This window comes from Lichenostomus cassidix, chromosome 3, assembly GCF_008360975.1.
Source record: "Lichenostomus cassidix isolate B80296 chromosome 3, HeHo_3.0, whole genome shotgun sequence".
Classification (NCBI taxonomy): domain Eukaryota; kingdom Metazoa; phylum Chordata; class Aves; order Passeriformes; family Meliphagidae; genus Lichenostomus; species Lichenostomus cassidix.
Genome location: NC_139483.1, coordinates 34,505,767 through 34,531,819, shown reverse-complemented (window position 1 = coordinate 34,531,819; position 26,053 = coordinate 34,505,767). Strand labels below are relative to the sequence as shown.

General features: G+C 40.3%; 1 protein-coding gene and 1 long non-coding RNA gene across 3 annotated transcripts in view; one reads left to right on the top strand and one right to left on the bottom strand.

Moving 5' to 3' along the window:
* The window catches only part of RMDN2 (regulator of microtubule dynamics 2), a 142,946-nt gene that overhangs the window by 83,396 nt on the left and 33,497 nt on the right, over nt 1-26,053 (top strand). The gene's annotated exons all lie outside the window — the stretch shown is intronic.
* Nucleotides 8,612-17,422, bottom strand: LOC146439444 (uncharacterized). 2 transcript variants are annotated; one of them, XR_014851252.1, is made up of 4 exons: nt 17,368-17,422; nt 16,577-16,680; nt 15,483-15,609; nt 8,612-9,201 (listed from the first exon to the last, which is right to left on the bottom strand). It is a non-coding gene; the product is annotated as an uncharacterized LOC146439444 (long non-coding RNA). The 2 variants fall into 2 exon arrangements; XR_014851253.1 differs by having other exon boundaries at nt 17,386-17,417.

Here is a 26,053-nt window from a genome sequence, read left to right as displayed (position 1 = left end):
TATCTGCCCTTTTGAGGAATTTGTTTTATTTTAAAAACACTATTTTTTTTCTTATTAGTTTATCATTTACCCTGTTTTTCAGTTCTAAAAATCCAAAATACATAACAGTTTTGCATATCTGCATTGTAATTCTTCCCCACTTGATATTTTACGTGAGTGTAGAAAACTCACGTCTAATAGCAACTTTGCAGAAGCTGTGAACTCTTAAACACACAGTTGGTCTTTCTGTGGTCAGTATATTTATAAAAACATATATGCCTCTACAGGCTTGTTCTGAGGAAGAAAGGTTTTGATTTAAAAAACCGAACAAAACACAACCAAGCAAAATAAACTCCAGCACATATTGCAGTCCACAGCCTGATTTTTTAGTAACTGTGGCAAAATTATCTAATGTTGCTGTAAGCACTGATGCACAAAAAACCCCCCAAAAAACCAAAACCAGCTCTCACTCCCCCCCAAAAAAAAATTCCCCAAACCTCCCCCAAACCACCCTTGAAGATTTTTGCACTTAGAAATTTTAGAGTGTGGAGCCGTCTGCTCCAGCCCTGGAACAAATCATTCACAACAGCAAACCCTGTTGTGACAGGGTTAAACAGTCAGGAAAGGGTTACAGGCTGCCTGCTTGTCACTTGATTCATCAGGGGTTTAGATGAAGATGTGTGCCCTTTTTCTGGCATGGGAGGCCTGGGAGCCCCTGCAGCTGGCTTTGGATGAGGGAATAGCTTTGCTTTGTGATACTTTATGAATTTGATGTTTGGATAATAAACTGTATCCTGGAGCAAAAGCTGAAGAAGACTTGGGTATTTCTGTGCCTTGACCTTTCCTTTCCCCTGGGCAAGAAAGCCCACCAGCATACAGCCTGTGAAAAAGTATGTGACAAGCATAGTAAAATATTTTCCTTTCCATAAATCCCGGGTTATGTTACCAGAAGAGAAGTGTGAGGAGGCAGGTATGAAGAAGCTGTAAAGAAGCAGCAAGCCTACATTTCACTTGTACATGCAAGAGAAAGTCCTACTGAAGATAAAAAGTAGATGAAAGTGGAGTGATTGAGATTGGTTCAGGATATCTGTGTAATGCTCAGCATTTGCAATGATCGTGTTGCAAAGCTTTGGCTGCTGGAGCATGTCTTCTGTCTTCAGAAAATACTAAATTCCCTGATAGGAAACTTAACATCAGATCAGGAGGACAAACCTGTTACTGTCATCTTCGGTTGGATAGGGATCACAGAAATCACTGGATGCCAAGTCTGAAGCAATACAAGTGTAAAATAGGGTAGCAGTAACAGTCTACTGCAGTTTCCAGAGTGGGCATAGCTCTGCCTGCATGGCACTGCTGTGGAGGTAAGTGGGAAGTCACTCCCAAATGAGTGTTTAGGCCAGGAGAGAGAGAGAAGGGAGGTACAGATAGTTCAGCAGGGGTGACTAAGGACTGGTTGCAGCACATGAACAGCATCATTGTTTGTACAGTGCCTGTGGAAAAGTGGTCATGCCAATCTTACATTAAACATTTTAGCATGGCAGCAGGTTTTGAAAAATCTTGACAAAGTCAGCATTTTCTAAATTATCCCATTGACTTAAGCAGCATAACATTTTTTAAAGTTATTCCAATCAAGAGAAATGATAGGCCATTTGGTTTAAGTCATCATTTTCTCATTGATTCAAGTTAGAGAGGAAGGCTTCAGCAGGCTGCAAACATGGAAAACAGGCTTAGTATTCCAAGTGATTTGGGTATGCTGCAGAGAAGGCTGGACAGCAACAAGATGAAGCAGTAGCAGTGCAGAGAATAAGATACAAATGATATTGTTTCATGGTGTCTATCTAATAGTCAGTAGTTTCAATGCTCATGTTCCTGAGCAGCAGCCTTGCCTGAGAAAGCAGCCTCTGCACAAGCATCAGGGAACTTTGTCAAATTCAATTAATGAAAGCACTGCATGCAAGAGACACGTGGACAGGCTGAAGGGAGGTAAGAGCAGAGCAGCAAGACCTATAGCAAAGTTTAAGAGATGGAAACCCTTTGACTGACTTAGGCTGTTACAGACTGCAGTATTTAGGTGGATGTCTTAAAATGTAATGAGGACTAAAGCTTCTTTTCCTAGCTCTAATAGATGTCTGGCCAAAACTTTCGTGATCACCACACAAGATTTGAATATACGAAAAACTTGGTACCAGACAGCACTGGAAAAGGCTCCCTGTTGGAGGTTTTGGCAAGTTAGAAAAATGTTTCTCTGCTGTTGTTGTCATGTATGTGGTTCTACTTTGTTTTGATTGGTGTGAATGAGTTTGACTGTGGCTCATTTCAGGATTGTTGTGGCCTGTTGTACCTTTGCAGAGCAGGGATGGTGGTGGCCCTGGTGCACTTCTGTGCACTTTAATGCACTTTCACCAAATACTGAGGTGGAAGCAACCAGGGAGCTGCCTGCTCTGTGCTAGCCCATACACCTTTTCTCTGGCAGGGTTCTGAAACTGACTCTTCTTTGCCCTGGTAATGTCACTCATATCTGAGTGCTTTTAAATCCTATTAGTTGACAGTCTTGTTAGATGATTTTGCTGTGATTTTTAATGTTCACATTGATGAGAAGTCCTCCTGTCTGGTAACATTAACTACAACCCCTTCGTTTAGCTCTCCTTCAAGCTCTTAATTGTTGGAAGCCAAAGTAGCACAGCATGCATACTCCTCTCTGGCCAATTGTCTCCCAGCATGCTGAGCTGTAGGATCCAAGGATGCATGCTAATGCCGCCTCAGTGTGCTATCAAATCATCTGGAAGGATAAACTTGTTCTTTCACAGTTTTTACATTTTATGCCAGCTATGTAAGGAGATGTGATACCCATAAGAGCAATATGAAAAGAAATATTATTTAGTGTGGCATTAACTCTGTATAGGTGACCATGTATTGTTAGAATAGTCTGGGCTAATCTGGATTGACAGAGCAAGTTTGTGGCAGTTTTACATAGCCCAGGTATTTTAGATTTATATTCCAAGTATGCTTGCCTTGTGGAGTTGTATTACTGAGTTGTTGCCTGACTTGTTCTGTATGGAGCATAATTCTTACTCTTCCATCAAGGTCAGCTGAAATATTTATTTCAATAGGTAAGTACATGGATTCTGTTTATTAAGCCAACATCGGACATTTTAAAAAGCTGTTTCCTGTGGTTTTAATGTACCCCTCAACATATTTTGCTCTGCAGCATCCTTGTTACATATTACAGGATGAATTTTGAAATTTTTGACCCTATTTGGTCTTGATTTAAGATTAGGCAACTGTCCAGATTATACAGCAAACCAGTTTGTAATAAGTATAAGTAACTCTGTCAATCCATTGTACTAACTGTAGAAAAACAATTTAAATGTAAGGAGTTACTTACATCTAAATTCCAGCCAGCATCTCAAATAAATCACCTAGGGACACAGATGTATTTGCATAAATGTACACAGATCATAGTGATAATGATGTGAACAACATTTTTTTGTCAGCTAATCATAGACCCTTTCGTAATCATTCCTAAGCACAGCAGTACAGCCCACTTGTGAGGTGCGTAATTATTAAAATTCCATTTTAGAGAGCAAAGCACTGAAACAACATGATTAGGGACTTTCCAGAGGCCATCCCTGACATTTTTTACTTGCTTGGCAATAAAATCAAATTTAATTACTTCTTGTCCTGTACTTTATCTACAGACTCATGTTCCTTTTGCATACTTTTGTTTGGCATTACCTGTTACACCTTGTATCTTTTTACATTCAGGCATAGCCTTGCTAAGTGTTCCCACTGACGGATAGCATTTGACAGATATTTTCCATCTTACTAGGACAATGTGAGAAAAAATCCCAACAGCTTCTATACCAGGAGGAATAAATGTATGCAGCTGCTTCTGCTGTTTCCCAAACCTTGTTTTGACAAGCCAGACCTGTATTAATATGAGCTAAGCACCACACTCACTTCCATATTAATGCCAAGCGCTGAGGCTGGATGATAATACTGGCTCACCGTACTTGAAACATTTTCTTGGCACCTCTTATAAACTCTTTTGGGAAATCTTTCAACAAAACACAGATGTAAAACACCAAGAGTGGCAGGAAAATAATTGTGGCAAAAAATAGTCAACTCCACACGTGGTCAGGGAGAGCATCTTCTGTTACACCTGTCAGGTGTCATCTGGGACAAATGACTCCAACTCTGCTGTGGATGTGGTCATGCCCTGGCTCATGGGAGAGAAAACCTGTGCATGGTTCACCTGCCAAGACTTGGAGGCACACCTTGGCTGCAGGTGCATGGCTCACAGTATCAGCAATGCATGTGTGAGCATCCAGAGGACATGGAGCTCTCCACTGGGACCCCTTGTTCCTTGGCTTTGTGTGCCCATGCACAAGGTGGAGCAGGCAGCCTAGGAGGTCAAGTGGCTGAAAACTACAGCTGGAAATTGCCAAGAAGAAGAATTACAGAGCTGGAGCCATGGAGAGCTGAGGAGAATCTCCAAGACCACCCTGTTGCTGCCAAACCTGGATCAAATATGCCGGTAATGCTTCCAACAGATGTGTGTCTGAGCTCTCCTGGAAACCCTTCCCTCTGGAGATCCCACTCTGTCCTTTGACAATACATCTGGGGCTTTGTTGCCCTTTGCCAAATGTCATGCTTCAGGTTTTCTTCTTGAAGTTCAGACACATCACTTTTTTATTCATTAAGGATCCAGCAGATAAGTTCTTCTGTCTGCAGTCTTGTATGTATTTGAAATCTAACATGGCATCTCCCCTTAGTTGTCTTCAGATAGAGCCCACTAGTCTCCTTGTAAATTATAGCACCCCGAGTTATGGTGATTCTTGTTCATTTTTTTCCAGGCACCTTGCTATTCCTCTGTGTTACTCTTGCTCTAAAACAGCACAGAGTATTCAAAAAAGTGCAAATGAGTAGAACAAAAATATTTTATTTTTTTAAGAAAAATCTTGTGACACATCAGTCCAGGATTGCTATTTGTATTAGCTTGTGTCTCTCTTCTCCAAGCAGGAAGGAGTTTCTTTTTAATATTATATGTCCTGAAGCAAGATCTTGTGAGGTAATGAAAGAAGTTGAATAAATGCAGTGTAAAAAAGTTATAATAGTTAAGTACATGGATGTGTAGCTCCCTTTGATTTTTGTTGCTTTTATTAGTTTTATTATCATAACGGTGTTGTGATAATTAAAAGTGTTCCCTGTTTCCATGGGAATGACACAGAGGTTTATGTGTCCCCAGGAGCAACTATTTCTACTTTAGCAGGAGCTATTTTTATCATCTTCTTGGAGAGCACTTTGTTTATTCCTGAATTCTCCTTCTCATCTCCCAGCTAGTCTATTTTGATGCTTGAAAAGATATAGCACTGTTTATTTGGGTAGAGTCTATGGTAGGATCATCTTCATCAAAATTATTTTTCATTTCTTTCCTTCAGTATGTATCCATTTAATCTCTTCAGAAACTGTCTCTGGTATTTCAGTGGCATATCTTTTGCCTTTCAAAATAGCTGTGCTGTTTGGGCCAGAAAGCAGAAAGAGGGCAATTTTGTAAACTGGGCAGATGTGAAAGACTCTAATGCAGAAATCAATTCCTACTAGGATAAATTCAGTCTCTGAAGCTGCTAGAAGTGCTGTAGCTCCATGTCTATGGTAAATGCCTCTGCTCATAGCAAATGTGGAGGGCTCATTTAGTTACTGCACCCAATTATCAGACACTTTCCTTATTAACCACATGAAGTGTGGGATTGTTGTGGGATTTAGAGGAAGTTATAAGGCATTTCTGTATCCCAATAAGGTTCTTCATGTGTTCTTCACAACTCTCTGGCTTAGCGTTTGCAGTAGCATTTCTTTTGACTTGGACCGTCTTTGGGGCAGTTGGGAGGATTCAGGCTAAACCTCTGTGACAGCAGACCAGTTTTTCCATGGTATATGTGGCTGATTCCTTGACTTTCACTAAAACTTTCTTTTATGACCAAGCTGGTATCTTCTAGCATGAGAGACATACTCTACAATGAGAGCACCAGCTTGCAAAGATTGTGAGTGAGAATGAAGAGAAGAATCATTAGCAAGAACATTACACTAAACACCACAAAATACTTGGCTATGCTGTGGAAAGTTGAAGCGATTAAAAACTGAGATGTGTCATTTTTTTTTCTTCTAGCTACATGCAGCATGTGTTTCCCATGTCTCATATTACAAGCAAATGTGAACTGAGGGTTTATGGTAATACCACCTAGGAAGTATGATATCATCTTCCCCACAGGTGGTAAGTCAGTTTTCCAAGGTGTGTTTACACGGAGCGTTTGAGAGCTTTAGCACACACACGAGATACTTGAGCAATATCTGTAATTACGGAAGAGTTTGAGGAATAAACACTGTCTAGCCAGGTATGACTTGTAAAACACCTTATGGCCAAATATGTGATGTCATTCATATTATCTTGATAAATACTTGTTAGGGCATGAATTCAGCTGAAGTTAAATGAAGCTGATAATGTGGTTTATAAGTGTGAGTATGTAGAGCTTTTGTAATGAAACTAGTTGTTAATTAGATAAATAATCTGATAGTGCGTAAGCAAATTTGCTTGCATTTTGACATTTATAAACCCTGTATTTCAGGATGCTGGTCTGTTGTTATCTAAGTTGTAAACCACAAAAACAACAAATTGTACAAGATTACCAGAGGAAAAGTGACAAACGTTACCATCAGTCACATGCCCAGCTTGATACATTTATTTTCCTTTTGGGTCATCAAAGGACTGAATACCAAAGATTGTTAAGATTATTAAAGTATTAGCTTCTTTTTATATTCTTTTTGTTTGTGCTTATTTAAACAATTTCATGAAGTTAAACAGGCTGGAAATGGCTCTTGCCAGCTAAGTCTGTTTGCTGGGATTTTTTTACATTGGAAGCACATATGTGAAATACGTTCTTATATTAGAAGGTGTGAAACTGTATCTCTGTATGTCACTTCATTTCCAGTGCCTGGCTCCAGGACAGATGTCTTTCTCTAGGACCTGGGATATTTTTGTCAAAAAACAGTGCAGAAGGGGAAGACTCTATGTCCTATTGCCATCACAGCACTCATCTCTCACTGTTTTTCTTTGGTGTTTTTTCACAGCCTGATCCCGTTCAAGTGGCTTAGCAGATGTGCTTGACCACCTACAGCCTTTTTGGACTGTTTTGCTTCCTGGCTTTTCAAGCTCAGCTATTCATGAAATCTGAACTATGTGTTGATCTCTGAGGCTGTTCCAACTTCCCTTAATGCAGCAATTATTTAAAAGAAGTAGGCAGCAGTTCTGCAAAATATTTGTCCACATTTCTCTTGGATGCTTTCCTTTAATAAGCAGATGAGAAGAGTGTCTGCTTTAAGCTAGTTTCCTGGGGAGGCAAGGCAAATGCAATACTTTCTGTCTGCACATATGTGTGTGTCTTAATGACCCATAAACAGCTTTGGAACACACTGGCCTCTCTGAACTTGAGGAACTGAGATCCCCAGGATCCTGGACATTCCTATGAACTTCAGTCAAACTGAACAAAAGAGAGATGTATCATCAGAGGTTTGCTGAAGGGCAGATTTCATTACAAGCTCATCCTTTAATAACAATTCTGCCACAAGGCCCTAATCCACAGGGGCAGGTTCAGTATTTTCCCTGATCACAGCATGGTGAGTAGTTTACATCCCTTGGCCAGGAGTGAAGCACTGCTCTTGTGGGTGTTAAAGTCTTGAATTTTACGAAATAGCTTTCAGAACATATTTCTTTTGACTTCCAGCAAGTCTGAATTTATCAGTCTTGACTTCAGTCAAGTCTCAATTTATCAGTCTCTTGATAAATTTGTTTTCTGGTTACTTTATGCATTATGGAGCCTCACAGGGCCTGATACTGCACCTATGTTTTATGCATATGTATTGTTTCTCAGTGCAGCTTTTCACTACAGAGCTACAAGGCGTTGCTATATTAATCATTCTTCAGCACTCCTTCTTTCCTGGTGTGTCACATTCTTCTCTTTCATGCTGTGCTCAAGAGAGAACATTGATAGCACACAAGTTTTTGATCAAAAAAAATACTGGGCTAAACCAAAGTGATATTTTGCCAATTTTTTTCGTTATGTGGCAGCATTTACAGCATCTGTTTATAAATTCTGTAATCTGTAGCACTGTAATGTTGCTGGTCTTGCTTTTCCTTCTGCTTCTCTCCAAGGAGAAATCCCTGACTGTCAGTCAAGCCTTTAGGCATGGCTCTTCCCAGTGGCAGCATCAAGCCCAGCTGGATCCCCAGAGGGCTGCGGATGGCAGGTCTCCTCTGAGCCTTGTCCTCTCCCAGTGGTGTGGTGGGGCTGCAGCAGAGCTCAGTGCCAGAAAGGGCTGGCCTGGGGACAGACAGGGAACCCTGGGGATGCCCACCTTGGCATGCCAGCACAAGTTGGTGTTGCATAAGACCTTGTGCAGTGGGAGTGCCTCACAGCCATGCAGTGGAAGGCTGCTTCCTAGGGTCATTTGAGCCTTTTCTAAGCTATTTAGTCTGCATATTTTGGATACCATGAATATGCATACTCAGGACTTGGCCATTGGCTTGGGTTTCCAAAGCAGGTGGATTTTCTGAAGTCTGTCGCAGTCAGCCCTGTCTTTTTTCCTTGTGGCCTCAGACTAGTCAATCCCAGCTCCTATTTCTTATAGTTGATACAACTTGCTTCTTGCTGGAGCAGCAACAAACTCTGGCACAGCTGTTAGGGAGAGATTTGCTGCCAGAACTGCTGCTCTCAATGTTTTTGACCATTTAGTGTGATAAAGTCAATAGGGACCCAGATCTAGACATGTTCAGCTCATCTGCATTGCTTTATGAGAAAACTATCTCTTTCTGCCTTTACTCTCTTATTACATCCTCAGAAGTATCTGAATTGTTTCTAGCTTCAGATGAAGCATTTGGTTTTTGCATTATGAAACAATACAGGAGACCTCTCAAACTGACTGATGTTGCTCAAAGAGATGGAATGGCTCTGGGAGGAAAGATAAGGTAGCCTGAGCTGTGGAGAATCCAAGTATTTCAGCTTTTGTAATTTGTGCCTCTCTAAAAATTGTGTGCATTGCATGAATGAGACATTTGGGTCCACTTTTCCTGCAAAAGTTTTTGAGATGAGGATTCTCACTTACAGCAAGTTTTTTCCTATGTAGTATGACCCATTCATGGCAGTCTTCGGTTCTTCAGTCATTTTGTATCTGCAATATGGGAAATAAAATTTTGCTGTGAAAAGTGTTAAACAAACAATGACATTTGTAATCTGAGTCTCTGCTTTCACTGGAACAAAGCTTGTATTCTCCTTGGGCCTGTGAAATTGCTATTCCTTTTAGGAAATACATTTCTTAGATGGATTTGAAATGGTAATGTTGAAACCTAACAATAACTAAAGAAATGTGTTTGAAAGATAATGATTTGCACAACTCTGCAACATTTGCCGTCAGCAATACTTTAGAAGAGGAGTAAAGTTTCTAACTTGAAAGGAAAGAAGGCAGCACTGGATTTAGAAGTGTCTTAAGGTGACTGAATGAATTGCTCATGTTTCATCTGTTGACATGTGAGGTGGGAGCTGCTTTTGTTAGTGACTGACAGCACAGAGACAGAGTCACCCAGGAAAGCACCTGATAGTCCAAATTACTCATTGCCTTCCTCAACCTGACAACCAAGGAGACTATAAGCAAACGATTTTCTAAGGATGCCTCAGGCTGATGCATAAAACCCCCTGGCTTTCTATGCAACATGCTTGGTCCAGCAAACTGATCTCCGTGTCTTCAGATATTCCTCACCAGGCATGATGTGTCAGTCCCCTCCTAGCTGCAGAGGTAGAAGAGCTTTCCCAGTTTCCCCTTCTGGCACATGAAGAGTAGAAGGAGGTTTCTCCTGCCTTCTTCAAAGAATCCAAGCTTACATAGAGAATGAAAAGATTGATGCTTTTTCATTTGGGATGGCATAAGAAAAGGGGAATGTGTAAAATTAAACAACATGGTAGAGCATTTAGAACAGTTCGATGTGCTGTTTTTATTACCTTTCTCACAACACATGAGCAAGGGAGATGAAATATGAGAAAATTTCAAATAGATTAAAGGAAATGCACTTTATGTAATGTACAGCTGGAGCTCGAGACACATTGCCAAGAAATAACAGCTAGACTCAGGAGTCAGCAAGACTGGGAAAAGGACTGGGTGCTTCTGTGAGTAGCGAGAATTTCAGAATTCTGGGTTTTTCCAATATTTGGGTTTTCACTGTCATCTCCTAGGGATAATTCAGGTTATCTTTTTTCTTCAGGATTTTAGACAGGTAGGAGAGCCTGTTACCCTGTAGGAAACATTTGCTTGGGGGATTTATTTGAGCAAGTCCTGAATGCTTATAACATCACACAAGTTTTCAACAGAATAGGATTTTTGTGCCTGGTCATGATTGCTACACTAGTTGTTCACCTCCAGATCTAAGTGCTCCTCCTGCAAAAAGAAGGATTCTTTTACTTGCTGGATCAGAGAATCACAGAATATTCTGAACTGGAAGGGACCCATTAGGATCATCCAAGTCCAACTCCTGGCCCTGCACAGGACAACCCTAAGAATCACACCATATCTCCTCTGATAATTGCAGAAGAGGAGATTTTTTTTCATATAAGTTATTTTGTTCCTTTAAAGATGTCAGCCTGCAAGGTTTTTCTCCCTCTGGGTGATTGTATGGTCACTGTTTGCACATTTCCATCAATTTTATCTCCTCAGGGCTTGTCTATTTGGATGCAAGATTGTGTCAGGAGGTTAAGAAGGCATCTACAGGTAAGGTGTGAAGTTCTTGTAGGAGACAAAGGACTTGGCTGTTTTCCCCATGTCCATCTGCTAAGACAAGAGGGGAGAGTCAAGAGATGTAGACCCACATTGTGAAAACTAGGTCCGTGAGCAAAAAAAATAAGCGGAAAGCTTGCTTTGTCATGTGGGAAAAAACGCTTAGCAAGCCACAGTGAGGCATTTCAGACTATCATATTTATTCTTAAAATTGTTTTATTTCCTTTTAACATTAGCCATCAAACAAATTATTTGAAGTTTTTAAGAAGCAAAGTTACTTTTTGCTTTGTAAATAAGAGACTTAACTTATTCAACTATAGTTGTCTTTGTGATCTGTTTTATATTCAATGGAAAAGTGATGACAGGTGTTGTCACGCAGTAATTAATTCTTTCAGCATAACTATCCAGGCTCCTGAATGATTTATTTCATGTAAAGTATTTGGCAAAAATGGAATCTACTTAATCTCTTTAAACAGCAAGAGAAAATTATTAAACTAAACTTTGCATGCTGCCTGGCTGGGCGGTGTGGGTTGGAAGGCAGCACCGCACCATTACAGTGAGAGGTGCAAAACCAATTAAACTGATACTGGACAAGGTCCCATAATGAGGGATTTTCTCAATGAGGAGAATGACAGCCCTTCTTTTAGGTCAGCAACAAAATCAAAAAATCATAGAATTATGGAATTGTTTAGGTTGGAAAAGATCTCTAAGATTTTCAAGTTCAACCTTTAACCCAGCACTGCCAAGTCCACCACTAAACCATGTGCCTAAGTACCACATCTGCACATCTTTTAAATACCTCTAGGGATGGTGACTCAACCACTTCCCTGGACAGTGTGTTCCAGTGATTGATAGCCCTTTCTGTGAAGAAATTCTTCTCGTAGCCAATCTAAACCTGCCCTGGAGCAACTTGAGGCCATTTCCTCTTGTCCTATCTCTTGTTGTTTGGGAGAAGAAATCAAGCTCCATATCACTCCCACCTCCTTTCATGCAGTTGTAGAGAGTGACAAGGTCTCCCCTGAGCCTCCTTTTCTCCAGGCTAAACACCCCCAGCTCCCTCAGCTGCTCCTCATAGAACTTGTGCTCCAGACCCTTCAGCAGCTCCACATTTTCTTCCTATTAGCTGGTATAGCACTGTGGTTTGGATTTGGGATGAGAATTATGCTGATAACACACTGATGTTTTGTTACTAAGCAGTGCTAACTCTAGCTCAAGGATTTTTCATTAGTCTGCCAGTGAGGAGGTGCACAAAAAGCTCGGAGTGAGCATGGCCAGGACAGCTGACCTGACCTGGCAAAAGGGATATTCCATAACAGAGAATGTCATGCCCAGCATATAAACTGGAGGTGTTACCTGGAATTGGGTTGATGGCTGCTTGGGAAAGGGCTGGGCATCAGTCAGAAGCTGGTGACTAATTGTACTGTGCATTACTTGAGTTTTTGAGTCTTATTCCTTTCTCTCTTGTTATCTCCCTTTCAATTACTGTTATTACTAGTATTAGTATATTTTATTTTGTTTCTATTATTAAACTCTTCTTAGCCCATGAATCTTTACTTTTTTTTCTGGTTCTGCTGCCCATCCCACTGGGGTGGGGGAAGTGAGCCAGCATCTGTGTGACACTTAGTTGCCAGCTGGGGTTAAACCATGACACATCCACAAGGTTTGTGGATCCATCATTGTTCTCCTCCTTGTTGTTGGTTTTCGCTGCATTAGAACAGATTACAGCATTAAAAACAAAGGAATTCATTCCCTATATCCATTACTTCGTTCTCATGAGAAGAAACCCGTGTCTGCCTGTTATAATAAACTGGTGTACCAGATTATGGTGAAGTTAATCGGAGCTGACAGTATAATAGGAGCAACTCCAGCTTAAGTTGCAATAAATTTGTTTGTTTATAGATGGGATTTTGCAACAAAGAAAGTGTTTTATAAATCAAAGAGATCTCCCACCAAACTAACCTTACTGAGGAGTAAAACAACATCTAATAACTAGAAAACGGAATTGTTCTGAGAAAGCCATTTGTCTACATTTCTTTTTAAATAGTTGAGAGTTGAGCATTTTGTTTAATTGAGCCAGCACAGCATTGACACTCTTTAATTCAGTCCCACAGTACCATAATATTTTTTCTGCATCCTGATCGCATGTGAATGCCAGTTTCTTCACTTCCCTTTTGCTTTTAGTAGATTTTAGGACTTTTCTGGTTTCTGAAAAAACTTGGGCTATCAAATCAGGAGTCAAATTGATTTAAAATTCTATTATGTATATAAAAATACAACAAAACTCAAATTGTTATTGTTACTCAGGTCCAGCTCATGTTTTTTCATTCTTGGGTTGACAGTTTTGCAATTGTTTATCAGTCCTGACGAAATAAATCCTATCAGGGTGGAATCCATGCTGTCCTCTCTACGTATGTCCCAATCTTGATCTCTAATTTGAAACTTGATCATAGGAATGGTACAGTAATTATCATCTGTTGGTCACTGTTGCTGGGCTAACCATCTTTGCACTCTTCTTAGCAAGGCATTTGGGTCATGAACAGTTTTGGATATACACTTAGAAAGCACTACCAGGAATTTTCATATCAGTTTATCTGCTACTGCCAGAAAATGCATCTTTTGTGTCGATGGATGGACCATGAGTACAGGCTTCACAGATAATTGTGTTGTACCCTTCTCTAAATCTGTTGGCATTGGTTAATGAATATTTAAATTATTTTAACAATGAAAAATTTCAAAATGTGTACAGCAGAAAGCAATGCTTTTCTACTTGATGGATTAAGAAAGATGGAGCTATATTAATGCAACATTAGTGCAGAATGCTACAGCATTCTCCTTTCAGCATAATAGGCTATAGATCAGTAATTTGCATCCTGACCATGAGAAAGTTATCATCTCTTCCCTGCTGCTTAGATTGTTTGCTTTCACTGCTGCCACAGGCAGGCAGCACCAGAGCATTCCCCTTCTGACAGCCAGCTTGGCTGGATCTTCTCCTGCCATGGCACGTGCCCCTGGGTATTAAATTGCAGCAATATAATATCTCAGTTTTAATTTTGTCAGGATAAATTCTTTCAGGTTTTTCTTGCATCAGGGATTCCCATTCTCTTGCAATCTTTGTGGTCCTTCCTTACCTGTCTCAGATGGAATTAATCTTTCCTGAACACACAGACAGCAAGAGCTTTGTACGCCACTGTAGCTGAGATTTTATTGAACTGTGACACTAGCAGTGATACTGTTGTTGCTGGAAGCTCCCTTATTTTTTCTCCACAAGTAATAATGAGCAATATCTCACATCCCATTCCATGTAATACAGTGTAGTTGGCAGGATCCAACATAATTCATATCTATTTTACAGGGTACAGTGTCATTGCCACAAAGAATCTCTAGCAATAGCCCACCTAGTCTTTTTTAATGAATTTTAATTTGATGCGTAAGATTTGTAGTTAAGGACTGGATAAGCACTGTGCCAAGAAGCTCGGTAGCTGCCAGGCCAGATAGGTTGGGATAAGGAATGGGCTGTGCCTCTCTGAAAATCAACGGCAAGTTTTCCTCAGAACCTCATTCTCAAGTTTACCTCAGGTTAGCACATTAGATTTTTATTGCTGTGCTGTTCTGTGCTTTTTAAAAATCTCCATTGGAGGGAGCCTGTTAAAACCTGCCAGCAGCTCTTTCTCTTCAGCAGCTTCTGAGCCTGGGGTGCTCTAGGCTGGCTGCTCTGTGACTTCAGAGTGTATGCAACCTGTCCTGGCTTTGCTGTGAACCTGCCAGGAAAGGGACACTTCCAAAAATACTTTGAAATAGCTTCTAAAATACTAATACCTGCATGCAAGGCAAGGGTTTGTATAAAGAGCCTGCTGTTGGCAAGGTTTTATGGTCTTTAGGAGCAAGGCTCACTGTTGTGGAGTATCCCCAACAGTGGCCCATCTGCACCCTGGAGTGTTGGCTGCAGCCTCCACCTCCTGCAAAATATCCCTCTTTCCTCCTTCCAGGACTCTCTCAGTTAAAATGACTGTTTTGCTGGCACTAGTTGAGCTCGTTTGGACTGAAAGGGACAGGAGGGCTCTCACAAGCCGGGAGGTGGCAGCCCAGACAAGGGAGGGCAGAGACATCTTGTCCCCACGCAGCTACATCACTCTGGGATGTCTGTCTGCAGCCAAATGTTGCCACATGCCAACGCTGTTGGGAGTCTCTTATCTGCATTCATTCAGGGCCTGCCCTCTCTTCCTTGAAACTGTCAGGTTTGAAATTAAACATCATGTTCTCTGTAAATAATCTTAATTGGCAGCAAGCTCATTGAATGTGGTCTTTTGCACACAAATTAAAACCTGCCATAGTGAATTTGAGGCAGTCCTGAGACAGGTTCCCTGTTGCAGGACAACTTCAATTTTGTGCCACTTCACATGAATTAGTTGAAAACTTGTTTATCAGGGCTATGCCTTTCTTCAGGGCAGAGCCATCTCGGGCTCTTCAGAAGGGTAGCTGTTCCACCCTGCTGATTAGCCCCCTGTAGGACAGCAAATATTGTAACACTAATAAGAATCATTTAACTGTTCCTTCAGCAAGAAAATCTGAAGAACATGTCCTTTCATTTGTTGCCTCCAGGGTTTGTCCTTGCTTGTACCTCTACTATTATATCAAATATATCTGTTGGCTGTGGCAGCCTAATTCTGTACCTTACTTTAAGCACTTACCTATATTCTTTGAGTTGGTGTTTCATCCCGTTCATTTCAGTGAGATCGCTTCTGTGTTTGCATCCATCTGTACAGAAATATTTTCAGAAGTCTAATTCACACCTGCCTTCCTCTTTGGCTCTTTTTCCTTTGTCATTGTCAGTGAACTGTTCAGCAAAATCACCATCACAACTTCAACCACAGGAGAAATAGAATTCCCTTGGTAAAGTCAATGCAGCAGGTGCTGGAACAAATGTTTTAAAAATGGGATACCTGCTGCATGGGAGTTTAGAGGACTGGGGGATTTAAACAATTAAGAAGATAATGAAAGCTACAGTTCAATTTATTTAAACAATATTTTACTCTTTTGAAAAAAACTTTATTCAATTTTATTTAATATAACAGAGAGATATCAATTTATCATTTGAATTTGTAGAAATATGGGTTAACGCTAGGAGCAATTGGCAACCCTTGATGTTTCTCCAAATGGGACTTTAAGTTAATCTGAAAAGAAAGAATATTCACACAAGACAATGAGGATCTTGCACAGCCCTCATAAATTCCTTATGTCACCATTCCTATTTCACCTTGGTGTCAAACTTGCCTGTGTGTGGCAGAGACTGCTCCAGCTGGGCAGAGTGAGCACCCACATGCACATGTACTTTTTGAGTCTCTTGTTTTGGTGTATTTGAAATACCTACTAAATGTAGATGTTAGCTAAAGGTAAATGGGGGTAAAAGCTGAAAGAGTGAATCTTACATGGCTTCTTTTCTGCAGGGTTTTTTTTTTCCCTGCTGTTTTTCTTTAGGGCTAATTCATTTGTAAGTACAGAGAAGGAAAAAACCTATCAGCATCTACTGGCTAAGCATTTTCCATGTACTGGAAGCACTTTTCCAGCTTGGAAAGCACAGAGTTATTGCAATACAAGCCTAGTCAGATATGGAGAAAAAAAGTAAACATTTGGGAAAAGAGGGAATCTAATTTTAAAACCTCTCTCTATATCAGTTGATTTCCAAAACAAAACTGTAGAAAAATCCAACTGAAAACAACGTGAAAGAAAGTGCAAGAAATGTTATTAATGAGATTGTATCTGCTAAAATTGGCTAAGTACTTACACAGGTTGCTGAAAGAAATTTGATGCTTGATTCTTTCAGACTATTTGGATGTTGCCAGAGGTGGTATTCCACCTGCCTACAGGACACTATCTTCAACTTCATATCTTAAAAAAAAGTTTTAAAATTTATATTAATCATCTCATTTACAAGCTACTGGTACTATACATGTTGCTGCAGATTAAATGACTCATTGGCTGGGTTTCAAATAGTAGAAAACAAGGCTCTGCTCCCACATCTTCCCTTTCTGTCACGCTGATTAGACTGCTATTTGCATTCTTTTTATCCCATCTGGAGCCTTCAGCAGAAGGGAATGCTTAGCTCTGGAAGATTAAAATTGGTCAGATGACAATCTATTGGAAATTTATCTTGTTTTGATACTGGCATTTTAGAATGCACTGGGTTTCCATTAGGTCTGTGTGGGCACACATATCACTGGGGAAAGTCAGCTTGCCAGAAATGGTAGATCATGGCCACACTGTGATCTAGTGCTGAAGTGCACAGGCTTGCTGGGAGGGATAAGTCCTTTGCACTTCCTATGGTACTGCAGGATAAGACCATTCAACCACTGAGTAGTAAATTGGATGCTGCCACTTCTGTCCTGGTTTGGTATCTCCCTCCTTTGATGACCTCCTAAGGGAGGAAAGAAGCTTCTGGGGTGAAGAAACTGCAGAGGTGTACCCAGGAAGGAGGCAGGTTCTCCATCACTTCATGCACTGTGTGCAGTTCCCTGTCTGCAAACAGGGACACTCCCAGGACAAAGGCGTTGATATGTGAGCAGGGTCCCTTCTCACCCTTGTGGCAGAGCTTACAGTGACCAAATTGCTTTGAGCATCCTCTCAACTCTCCTGGTGCTTACTGACAAATCTAGACTACCACCTGCTGAAGGCATTCTCTTCATATTGTGATGACTTTCATTGCCTGATTATGAGCAGGTCTCTGGGCCAGCAGGGTAGCTCTGCACACTCTGCCTGTTAGATGCTCTAGGAATCTGCTAGTCCATTCTTGAATCATTAATTTCTCATGCATGTGGGTATGTGTGCAAGACAGCTGTGCAAGACATGCAAAATGACACAGAATCTACAGGAAACACATAAACTTCTGGGTGGGCATCTGAGAGAAAAGAGACCCAGGACATGGTTTAGATGCCTCTAAACATTCATGTTTAAGCTACTGCATTGAGCTCTAGGCTATGTCTACCCCCCAAAAACACCCTATAATAGAGTAATTAATTTATGCAGGGCACAGGAGGGCTAATAATTACAAATCAATGCTGCTTTTGTTTATCTTACAGAGAATAGAGTCGGGTTTCTGACAGCATTTGTTGTTCTTCCTGATGATCTTACTTGTTTTACATTTTTTTACATTTGTTTAAGTCTTTGTATCACTAAGCACATATCTGCAACTTGAGGTCAGTGCTTTGTGGGGCTAGAACCAGGCAGTGTTTGTGTGCCCTTACAGATGGAGATGGCAGTGTGCAAGGCTATGCCAGGCTCCTAGAAGCAAAGCTGCCTTTATTGCATCTCTGGGACCTTCCAGGAAACAGAGAAAAAGGACGTCTTACAGATTCATCTCTTCCAAAATAATCAGGATGAGTGAACTGATTATTGGCAACCTGTCATTAAACTGTTGCTGAAAGCACTAAATTGTGTTGTTTAACCTGGTTCTGCAGAACAGTTATCGTGATGCTCTGAATCATCAGTCTGACATGTATCTGTTCAAATAACCAAGAGAAATATTGCTATCTTAGCTGCCTGAAACATTACCCTCTACTTTTACCGTGTGTAAAGGGGCTTCCTGTGGAGACTTTTTAGGAGAAGAGACCAAGCCCTGACTAGAACATTTGGGTTAAATTTTCTCTCCTTCTAGATGTCTGTACTGCTGTCAGTTCCAAAAGTTAATATCCCGTATTACAAATTATAGGAAAGTTGACGTCTTCCAAGGACATCCACAGCAAAAACTTTGTGTTTCATGAATGAATTTTGTGTGCTACTTCAGGATCATAAAACACGCAAAAATCTTCTATCTCCTATGCAAATACTCTTTTTACATATGTCTTTGCATAAGTATTTTGAAAAACATTGGCTACTATTTGCATTTAGTTCTCATTGGCCAGGACTGGCTATTTAATCTCTCTTCCTCACTTCACTTTTTCTGTAGTCCAACAGCACATTTTATTTGTCTGTTCTGAATTGCATCAGGTTTGCGTCAGGAAAACAGTGTTTAACCCACAGAAACATTCTTCTCTGAGACAGGAAAAGGATTTTACTGTGGTTGAAATTCCTTTTTCAAATGTGAGCTACTCTATTTTATGGAACAATGAAAGGAAAACCACACTCACTTCATACGAGAACGCAAGTTGTAAAAATGAAAACTGACAGGAAAACACAAATATCACTAAGCATGTGATGATTGTTGAGTTTAAAGGTCATATCTTATAACACTCGTTAGGGAGTACGAGAAGAGTAAAGGCAGAAACCTAGAAGTCTGCTTGGGAGAGCAGATCATAAATGAGGTTCCAGAGAAACTTCTATGTGAAAGGGTGGTTATGATAAGTACCAACAGAAAATATATTGCTGGTGTTCACTGTAAACTGTAAATAGTCAAGGTAGACTAAAACTAGCATGTTAGATAAACATCAAGAAGGAAATGAGAGGAATTGTTATCAAACCCACAGATCTCATTACATGCAAACTCAAGGCTCTTCCTAGTTATGGAATATGATCTGAGTGATGCTTCCTAACAGACATTTTCCAGGTTTTATCAAGGTTGGTTGGACAGCTACCTGCTGTTCAGGCAGTAGGTAGCAGAGCAAGTTTGGAATGGAGACTTCTCCTCTCTATACTCAAGTCATTTGGTGCCACATAAATGTTTTCTATTTGCTTTGAAAAGGAAGCTGTTATGTGCATCAAGTGAGCCAATACTCGATGCTGGAAAAGGAAGGTTAATAAAGGAGGAAAAAAACCTTATGTTCACTTTACAGCAAACCAAAATGAAGACAGCTGTAATAAAAAATGTGATCAGAATACAGCTTTGTACCTCCAAGTGTGAAATCAGTTTCTCCTATTCTACGCTGTTTTTCCTAACCTTCACCATCGTCCTGCTCACCCTTGGGATTTTCAGGTAATGGTAATCTTTGAGGATTTACTCCCCATTTGCACTGCTCCCATTCAGGCATTTCTTCATAATCTTTTTGCTATTTTACTGCTACTTCAGCATCCCCACAAAACTTTAGTGCATATGTTGGCTATTTCACTCCTGAAATACTGCAATATCTTCTGCTTAGGCTCAATTTTTCACTTTCTTCCCCAAATCATATTTGTCCATTTGTTCTGTCTTGGGCAGACACCCCTCCAACCATGCACATGCACACACTGTGGCTCACTCTTCAGGCTGCCCTCACTTTTTGCATCCTATTCAATAGTTTTGGTTTTACCTTTTATGGTCCTTCAGACAAACATTCTCTTCTTGGCATCTCTTCTCGCTTCTTCATACTGCATCCGTCTGCTATTAATATTTCACCAGTTCCTTCCACCCATGTCCTTCATGCAAAACTCAGAAAACAGCAGCCCAAGAAAGATCTGAATAAGGACTGTGGATATTACCCTCTTGTACCTGAAATAGCAGAATGGTTTAGTCCAACAAATGCTGAATACAGATGCGGGAGTTCTTCGAAAAGAAAATAGCATGACAACATCCTCTTTAAAGGGGCACTCATTAGTGCAATAAAAACCTAACATGTGGGCAAGTGCTGATGAACCTGCTTTATCCCTTTCAAGTGCATAAAACTGTAAGAAATTGTAATAAATACCCATTTACTCATTCAGGCCTAACAGACTTGGAAAATTGTAAATCTCATTTCTGTGCGACATCATGCATAGCATGTTTTATGTGAAGCAATAGACTATGCTGTACCTCCTGTGTTAATTGAAGGTACAAAACCAGAGAGCTGATAGGATTCCCATGAGCCTGCAGCTCCACTAGTCACTATTACTTTTCAGGCATAATCTCTCTTACACATTCCATCATTAATATAGTAAAAAAACCCAACAACATTTATTCTTGGAAAATGCTTGTCAGTATTGCAAATGACTGTGATCAACGGCTTGGATATCCTAATTGCAGCCTATTAGAAATAATGAGATTTGCATGGTAGAACCCAGAGAATTACATGGATAAAGGAAAAAATTCACAACATAAAGGTTAATATAAACATATACTGCTTGCGAGTGCAAAAGACACATAAATTGGTGGCTCATTACTGCAGACTGACCCATGGGTAAGAATGTCACCCAGCTCAGAGGCTTTCCCAGGAAGTTTGGCTGCAAAAGTTACAAAAGATAAGGACATGCTTGTGGAATCCACTAAACTAATGAGAGCTGAAAGTTGTTTGAAATATCCCAATGACCTCACAGATGGGATGCTTATTAAGGTATCTGCATCAGTCTCTTTTTTGTCTAACAGATTGTTATAAAGCTTTGCTGAGGCGTAGCCAACAGTCCGTGAAGGTGTCTCCATGCTTTCTGACATACTAAGGGCTGGTGAGGTTTTTTTCAGTTAGTTTTTTTTCTTTTTCTGAATGAATTCAAAATGAAAACCAGCATGCAGATGCAATTTTTGTTTGCAGGCATGTTTGTGGAATAGTACATGTGAGGCAGTCAATTATGATTACTTCATCAACACGGGGTCTGCCTGCTACCTACGTGCCTATCTGCTCGAGTGCGCTGGTCAGGAGCCAACTGCAAATTTAGGTCTTGAAAGTCTGAAGAAAAGCGCTTTATGTGCGAGGGTCCCATGAAGGCTTCGTAATGCAATTAAGCCCCATTTTAACAAAAGGCTTGCCATTTTGCTGAGGCATGACATGAGTAATTAAAATATCATTTTAAAAAAGATAAATGAGTGTTCTTTTCTACTCTCTGATATTGTTTGAGATAGATGGGGGGAAAAGATTATGATTTTTGTTTTTTCCAGTGTCCTTCGAGTGGAAATCACAGGCAATGCAGTAAACCCACAGCAAAACATATCTGTGCAAGCTCCTAAGGAGATCCTATAAATGAAACAGCACCAAAACCTATTTCCTTCCCTTCTGAAAAGAAATAAGTTTTCATAGTGCTTTTGTTTTTTTTTAGTTTGTTTTAGGTGACTCTGTAAGTATAGAACTGTTTTAGAAAAATCTAGGTATAAAAGAAAGGGAAATACATAGTACAAATTGGTACATAGATTTTGCTTGTAGTGAAGTGGTGCTGGAATTGCATGAGACTGTGGTGATCCAACCAAAAGAATAAGAAATGACCATAGGTTAAAAGAGGAGAGTTGTAATTCTAGTGATTCCTGAAGATGAGAAAAGAAACATAAATTTGGGAGGAAAAATATTATGCAAGGTGTGTTGAAGGAAGCATATTTCAGTGACTTTATTTCAGTAGCTCTTTTGTTTGATTGTTTTTGCGAAATTGCGATGACATTGCAGTGCTTTTGGCCAAATTGCGATGGATATTTCCTGTGAGGCAGAGGCGTGGTGAATATTGCATTCAGTTCATTTCCCTGGATTGGAATGGAGTTTATTGTTGCTATGAAATCCATTGTGTTAAAAATATGTTGTCATATTGCAGTGAGACACTGCCTGCAACAAGGAATTCAGTAATAGCCCAAGTGTTGCCAAATCCTATTGCAATGTTTGGCAAACTTATATTCAGATTTAAATGCCTAATTTTAGGCTCTCAGATGGAAAAGATAGATGGATAGATAGAGATGGAAAATTTTGTTAGGAAAATAGCAAATGGGAACAAACTGGAGAGCTGCTTAACATAGCACCAGCTAGGTCTTTTTGGGGTCACACAAGTCAATAAACATCTTCAGTACACATTCTCTGACCATCTGGTAGTTTTCTTGGATCACCATCAGAAAGTAGCCCAGCAGCAAGTCACAGCAACAAACCCACCATTTTGCTAGATTACTTTGGTGTCTCCCTTTGCCCTTCCCTATAGGTCTGTTCCTTTACTGAAGTCCCACAAAAAATCTTGGTGGTTTCAGCTGTGGAGGGCAGGAGCCCTCCCAGGAGATACATAGGGAACTGTAGTCCTCTCCCCACACCTGCTTCCTGATGCAGGCTCTGTTCTGAATTAAAACAGCAAAGAAACTCAGGATCGGTGATTAAGACAAAAATCAGGGAAGATTCCTATTGTGGCTCTGCTTGCTCGGAACTGTGGATGAAGGAGCTGGTGGGCACTAGACCCCAGGGAGTTCTATTTCCTACAAATACCTTCAGCAGTGTGAAAACCATTACAAAGCCTTACCCTGGCTGAGGTGGTGCTTTTGAGACAGTCTGTTTGTCAGCCAGTGAAGGTGTGTGAGCTTACAGAAGGAGCTGGACATTGCATTCTCCACAGCATTTCTTTCCTTTCCACTCTTCCAGCCTGCCTGGTAGCCATTTTAGTTTAGGAGTGATCCATCCAAACATGGTGAGAACCTTGGGTTAAGTGATGATTTTTCACACCCTGAGGCATTAAAATTCACTAAGTTTTTACTTACACTAAGAAGTATGTTCACTTTGTAGACTCTTTTATTCCTACAAAAAAAAGACGATTACTATTTTGTGCATGCATTGTGCTATTGCCATGACATTTCCATTATGCTAAAAAGTAGGATTTAAAAGTATTCCAAATCTGGCGTGCTATGTGTTTTGCAACTCCCACAATTATCAGAGAAAGAACAAGGTCATAGTTCTTCTGAGAAGTGACTGAGGGTAGTGAAAAAAGGGCAGAAACACACTTGATGTCTGTCATTTCTAAGCGCCCCAGTGATTCTGCTGCAGGACACAACACACTGTGTGTGTGTGGCAGGGGAATAGTTGCTCCAAGGATTCCAGTCCAGCAAAGGTTGTAATTCAGTTTTTATAACCCCATGCTGGATCTGAACTTCTGAACTCCATATTATCTTGGGTTTGTCCTCCTGCTGATGTGCCCATGTGCAGCTGCGATACCATTACATTTCTATTTTCCCCAGTGTGCTGTCATGCAATTGCATACTGAAATGAAATGGAAAATGATTTATTGTGTAGGATCAGGTTTTTGTCCTCCACAGTGTATGAATGTAAATCTAGGGCAATTTCCCATGCTCCTGGAACTAGGTTTTTCTTGAAAAAAATGTCTAGAATCAACAAATGGGAAAAACACTCGAGAGCACTAGAAAAATAGGAGTATTTCTCTCTGCCTTCCTGTGTTGGTCCAACAGGGCTTTTGCTAATGACTGTGAAATGTCTTACATGTAAATTCTCTAAACCCCTTCTTGTAATTACATTTCATAATTCTGTGGAACTGAATACACAAATGATGTTAAAATAACAGTCATATAATACCTCTGAATTCTTGATGTGAAGCTATTGTGAGTTCAAGATAACTGATACAAAGAGCTATTTTACAGAATGAAAATTCCTGAGAAACAGGAATTGATGATAAAACATTACTGTATCAGTAGTACAGCAGAAATCCAGCGAGTAGAGAAGATATCCAAGCGCTGAAATAGATGGGCTAGTCTGATGTTAATTGAGGCACAGATGAAGTATACATAATTTAAATTATTAAATGTATGGTAATTGATGTTTTCCTAAGTTCATATTTTATACTGTTCCTCTCAGGGGATGAATTTCTGCCAATCTTATCCACAGACCCAAGCAAATCTCTCTCCCGCTGGGACTGTTTAATTTCATGATATGTAATTTTCTTTGTCTGCAATAACATCAGAGTTGTTTGTCTTCTTATTTTAGACTTTAAACTTGAAGGATGTGTAGCCATATCTTATGTATAGCCCATATCAGTCCAGGGTTTGTGTCTCCACTGGGACTTTCAGGACCTATTGTAGCACAAATCATAGTAAATAAATATTATTTGTTTCTCAGAAGAAAAGAAGCACCAACAGCTGGATTTTCACTTTGTCTCATTCATCTAATGAGAATGTAGTCCATTCTTGACACAGGAAAGTTGCTGAGACGTGAGTGATGAAAAGAGTTTATCCTCAGTAGAGGATCACAGAAGATATGGCCAATGTACTAAGACTTGGACAGATTTTGTCTGTGATGTTGGCAGACACAATGCTCTTAAAGCCAAAAAGATATCCAAAGGTTCATGTGGGACTGAGGAGGAAAAAGGTCAAGTGTATGGCATTTCTGGAGAGTTTCAAAAGCTTGGGAATCCACTGACTCCTACAAATCCTGACCACTGATTTTTGCTTCTATAGTTTTTATTTCCAGTAAAAGCAGGAAAGGATGATAAGAGCTTTCTAAAATGTTAAATCTTCCTTTCTGCTAGCCAAATAAATACTAAGAAATGGGACAAATGAAGGATGGTAGTTTATTTGTGGTTTTTACAGCTAGTGCTATTTGTAAGAGTCCATCTGCACCAGTCACTCTAGGGGTTGATCAAGGGGCCTGGGAAAGGAGATGAAGACATTTTCCTGAAACAACTTTTTCCCACTTGGAAAAAAAATGTAGTTGGATAGGTGAGAAAGGATCCTGCAAAAAATGGGATGGCTGATGTGGCAGCAGTCAGTCTCCAGTCTGGCAGGCAGCAGTGACTTTTGCATCTTGGCATAGCATGTTTGGTGCTGTGGCCCTGAATGATTAATTTTGAGGGTAACAACCTCCTTCGTGGTGCTACAACCTGCAGCACAAGGGTGATGGGTACCCATTCAGACTGAATCACAGCGCAATGGCTGAGCTGTTTTTGTAATCCTAACAAGAGCTGTCATTAAAAGTTACTGAAGCCTGACTTTTCCTCGCTCTTTGTCAGCCCCCATCAGCCTGGGCCACAGATCCCACGTCCTTTGAAGCCATCTGAGGTCTCTTTGTTGTTTTTTGGTGCATAATGATGCTGGGCATCTCTGCTGCAGAGGACGCCCAGCAAGACCCAGTGAAGCATGACTGGTGGAAAGGCCAGTACCAAAGAAAGCTGGGAAGCAATCCCCTGCAGTATTGCTTGAGCTCTGCCTGCTGGGATTAAAGGTGTCTGTGAAAAACACAGCGCCTTAGCCAGTCCTTTGCCAAGGGCAGAGTCCAACTCTGTGCTTGGAGTCTTGCAGGGCATTGGATAAATCTTTATATTTAATGTTATTGACATTAGATAATTCAACTAATAACATGATGCTTTCAGCTGGTGAAGGCAGTCTTGTTAACCTGGACATGTTTCTTCAAAATCATAGAATATGTTATTTCTGAAAAGGCTGCCTGAGGCCAGAACCACTGCTTTCTTGGATGTTTACTTTCCCATTTTGCCACACTGCAAGTATCAATAGTTATTTCTATCAAATATTTATCAGCAAGAAGCTGGCAACAGGATTAATAATAAAGCCACTTCCTATGAGCATTCAAATGGGCCTGTAATTGGTATTACACTCTAAACACTGGACAGAGAGAATAACTTCTATCTGTACAGAAAATGCCAGTGTCTGGGGAATTTTTACTGGAAGTTTAAAAAAGCTAAAGAAGCT